Source organism: Morone saxatilis, unplaced genomic scaffold (genome assembly GCF_004916995.1).
Source record: "Morone saxatilis isolate NCDOM2014 unplaced genomic scaffold, NCSU_SB_2.0 Contig16, whole genome shotgun sequence".
In the NCBI taxonomy this organism is placed as follows: Eukaryota; Metazoa; Chordata; class Actinopteri; family Moronidae; genus Morone; species Morone saxatilis.
This window is the reverse complement of record NW_023339718.1, coordinates 15864722-15869739: the sequence shown is the minus strand read 5'-3', so window position 1 is coordinate 15869739 and position 5018 is coordinate 15864722. Positions and strand designations below refer to the sequence as shown.

General features: G+C 41.4%; 1 protein-coding gene across 1 annotated transcript in view; it reads right to left on the bottom strand.

Moving 5' to 3' along the window:
- The window catches only part of LOC118325557 (calphotin-like), a gene marked incomplete in the record, with an annotated part of 15520 nt that overhangs the window by 4865 nt on the left and 5637 nt on the right, over nt 1-5018 (bottom strand).

Sequence of the window (5018 nt, the reverse complement as noted above, 5' to 3'; positions counted from 1 at the left end):
TGTCTGATCAGTTTTAATTTGTCATTTTAAACTTTAAAAAGTGGCTTTCATCTCATGATTGACAGCTGAGCCCTGCTTGATTGAGTCAGCTTTTTTTTTTTTAAATCTTAGTCACTGTCAGCTCTCTCCACTGTCTCTTTCTTCCACTCAGAGCTCTGTGACAGTGTGAGAGTACAGGCCTGTTCTCAGAGCAGAGACAGCAGCAACTGATATATATGTCACCACACAGATTTATTTAGACAGACCGCATGGTGAGAGAGAGACAGAGAGAGAGAGAGGGTGAGAGAGATTGACAGAGAGAGAGAGAGAGAGAGAGAGAGAGCGAGAGAGACAAAGAGAGAGAGAGTTAAATAGAGAGAGAGAGAGAGCGGGTGGGAGAGAGAGAGAGAGAGACAGAGAAAGAAAGCAAGAGAGAGACAGAGAGAGAGACAGAGTAAAAGAGAGACAGCAAGAGAGACAGAGAATGAGAGAGCAAAAGAGAGACAGAGAGAGAGAGAGAGAGAGAGAGAGAGAGAGAGACAGACAGAGAGAGAGAGAGAGAGACTGACCAAGAAAATGAACAGAGCAGACACACACAGCCTGAATGACACATGGAGAAAGAAACATAAAGAGGCAGGACAGGGCAAGTCAGTCAGTGTGAGACAGAGGTGGAGGTGTGTGTGAGAGGAAAAGAGAAGAAAGAAAAAGGCAGATTAATGTAGTTTGTAAGTAAATAAAAGACACTAAAATAAAGTAGAGAATAAAGTAGAATTAAAATGGTAAAATGAGAAATGACCGACTAGAAATAGAAATATATCTCCCTCCCCTCCCTGCTACAGTTACACTGTCATTCTGTGGGAAACACTGTATATTTGTTATCTAACTGCTCCCAATAACCAAGCATATGCTGTGGTTTAAGTTCTCTCTGTGTGAAATATGTTGCACATGTTGCCTCTCAATAAATAAACAGCCGTCAATTCACAACATATGATCATTTCCTTAGTTTAATACCTAATATCTAGTTAATAATAGTTCAATAAATAACACTGCAAGATAAATAGATCTCATTATTGGTGATCGGCATCAGCAGATACTGCTTCCAGTAATCGTGATCGGCCCCAAAAACCCTGATGGGAATGCTCTTAACTTTAATGTACATGAAGTGTGCACTGTGCACCTGTATTATCTAAAAAAGAATTTAAGAGCTGCAATATTACCACAACATATTTCAATGCAGTTGGATGACAAGGTGAAGGTGGCAGACCTTCAGTCCCTGTACACGATATCATGAACATAAAATAAATCAATAAAGAAGTATTATAAAACTGAAATACACCATGAAAGTGCTGACAGTGAAGAGATGTACCTTAATAAAACTACATAAACAAACATAAAACATGTGAAACACTTGCCTGATGCAGCTGTGATGAGCAGGAGAAATATGTCCATCTTTGTTGGCTCTCTGTTTGTTCTGAGGTCTGACTGCAGCAGTTCAAATATCTTATCAGGCTGTACATACAAACAGCTTACAGTACTTCAGTATCATCTGGCTTCATGGAAACAGTTGTTTAGGTAAATAATGCAAATCATTTTTCTGGAATTTTCCACAGTGTTTGACTACTACTGTAGTGAACGATCATTAGTCAAGGCAGTGACATATAACATTTATATAGCTTATTTCTAAAGTTAGTGTTTTTCCATACTTGAAAATGTTTGGCATGATTATTGATAAATCCGAAAAATACAGGAAAATAAGAGAAGATCTAGGGTAAGAGGAGGAGAAGAAGGGGATTCCACAAAAAAGTTTGAGACCCAAACCTCTCCGTCATCCTCTTCTTCCTCTTCCTTCTTCCTCCTGTGTCTCTCCACGTCTCACTCTCTCCTCACTGTCTGATTCCATCCTCTATTTAAATGTGCTGAGTTCAGTTTTTGCATACACACAGAACAGCCAGTCAGAAACAGATGGTATCAGATTTGCAGATCTGGACGTAGTGAACCTGACTAGCAGCTCATGATGAAACATTACTGAGAATTTGCATCTGTTTCTAAAACTACTCCAGGAAGTCTCTCTCCTTAAAGAAAATCCACACTGGGTATAAATATATAAAAAAAATACTATAAACTATAAGTGGTGTAGGTATCGCTGGGCCAAACCTCTGCATATTTATATCTATATTATTGTCTGATCACAATCGGACCCCCATCAGTTATCCTATAAGGCCAAAAGGGGGACAGAGGATGCTGTGGAATGCCTCCTTCACTCCCTCCTACAACACCTTAAATCACCCTGTAACTTTGCCAGACTTCAGTTCTGCTTTCAACACTATTCACCGTCACCAGATGATCAGGAAACTCCACCACCTCAATGTCATCCCACTCCTCATCCACTGGGTATACAGCTTCCACAGTGACAGACCACAAACTGTCAGAGAGCGCTCTGTAACGTCCTCTACCATCAACATCGGAGCCCCACAAGGTTGTGTCCTGAGTCCCTTCCTGTTTACCCTCTACACCAATAACTATACCAACCCCTCACCTATCCCCACATACATCAAATACTCTCATCCTTACACTCCTTAATGACAGTAACTGTATTCGAAGCTATATAAGCTCCATTTCCCACTTCACACAGTGGTGCACAGACAACTTTCTGCTGCTGAACATCACAAAAACAAAAGAACTCTTATTTAACCACCCACAATCCCACCTATATCAATAATGAAGCTGTTGAGATGGTGGAGTGCTTCAAATACTTTGGACTAACTCTGGACAATAAACTGAGCTTTGAACAACACACCACAGACATTCACAAACGCTGCCAACAAAGACTTTCTGCCATCCGCACCTCAAAGCTCTTTCGGTTGCCCCCCACCTTCTGCTGCTGCTTTACAATAGTATTATACAACCGAAAAAAAAGCAAAAGCCATCACACGCAGAGCACACACCATAGCACACGACCCCAGGCGGATACAGATCTCACAGATACAGATCACTGGCCTGTAAACGAGCTCGCTATGACAGAGGTTTCGTCCCTTCTGCCATTACTCAACAAAACTCCCAGGTAACCGCTATGTGTAAATACCTGAATGTATATGCTGTGATTAGATGTCTAGCTTGTGTGAATGACGTGTGTAGGGTTATGTACAGTCTGTGGCAACAAATTTCCTGGAAAGGACAATAAAGAATCTATCTATCTGTCTATTTACTGGAACGGTTGGCAGTAGCTTAAATGGCCACTGGGGGCGGCACCCACTATGCATCCAAGTCTGTTGAGCTATTGTAGCAATCGCAGGGAGCAGAACATAAATATTGTAAATCTTCATAGTCCAACAGTAAATTATTTAGACTATCTAGTACCAGCTTGTCTTCAATGTAGGACAAGTTTGCAGTATGCATGCTGCTACTCCTAGTCACGAACGGGCCAATCCTGCACTGACCAAAATCACCCAAGTCCCTTTATCTAAAATAGTTAGAACAGAAGACAAGCTTGTGGTTACACTCGAGTTAGTTGACCATCAATCTACACTTCTTTCTCTGCACTGTGTTACTGGGAGGTAAAGAATCCTGCTCTTCTTTTTTTTTGATTTTTAAAACTTCTGAACAAAAGCAAAGTGGGCAAAGTGCACGTATGGCTGAGAAAGGTAAATATATACTCTCCAGCTATATAGCTTTGGGGGGGATGGTATAGGGGAGAGAAAGGAGGAGGGAAGTAAAGAGCGAGGGAGGTGGACTATAGGGCCTTCCTTTGCTTGACAGGAAAACACACACACATACGCACACACGTGTACATAAAATACACACCCCCCTCCACTCTGTCCCAGCACCAGAACACTGTGTACCAAACTGATCTGCACACAGATCCTTCCTCATCGGCCCTGCTAGACAAATCCAGCACAAATCAAAGCTGATCTAGAAACAGACACTTTTTACATTGACCATTTAACCCATAAAGGGGGACATAATGTGCCTGCAGTCCAATGATCTCTTTGTTCCAACCACATTTAGGCTCTAGGCTCTAGATAGCCATGTAACAGTTTTAAGAACTATTATGCCAGGTTTAATTCTTCCTTATTTGTCAAGAGAACTACAAAGTAACAAAAATAAAACAGCAGCTTACTTAAATAATTCTTAGTTTAAAAGGAGAGTTGTTCATAAAACTTAAAACCTAAAAGGAAGAGTTTTGACTGTACTCAAATGTGTATGGTTTAGTTAACAAAGCCCTATAGTGTCCCCGAACACAGGTCCATAAGAATATTGGGTGGTTGAACATATGTGGAGGAAGGCTGGACACTGGGGGGGAGGAAGGTCGGGTGCCCTTACGTGCTTTGCCACAAGGTGATAATTTTTCCAACCAAGTCTAATAACGTTAAAAGGATCACTTTGCACATCTTTGTTGAACACTATTTCCTCACTCTGGCCCTTTTTACACAGAGATCCCACAATACTGCCGTAAAGAAGACCTGAAACTATGCTGGCTTTGTTGTTTTACACTGATAATGCTGCCCCAGTACGAAATTTTAGATCTGGCATTCCTGAAGCAAAACAGGTGTGACATGTAACACAACAGCTTCGGGGCCCCTGTCTTTCTCTGCCGTCGGCTCAGTGGCAGAATAACAATGCCCCCCATTATGTGTTCGGACATTTTATAAGATTCACACGTAAAAGACCAAGTATAATGTGATACAAGGAAATAAGCTTACTAATCATTTGCAAGGGAGCTGTAATTAGCATTTTCATTGAGGGCACATGAAGCAAATGTACACTGTAAGTAATCCCCTCACTAGAATTTGTCACATACTTTAAAGGTTGTGACAGCTGTCTGTAAGCTTCTCTTCCAACACACCAAATACCAAAGGCTAAACTATACAATCCAGATATACACAGACACACACAGCTATGAGTATCTATTCTACCTTCCCCCAAATGATAAAAGAGTGACACATGGATGTACGAGTGCACGTGCTGAGTAGACTAGCTAATGAGGATCCATAGGGTGCCATAGGACAGGAGGAGACGAGAGGAGGGGATGTTAGGGGTGG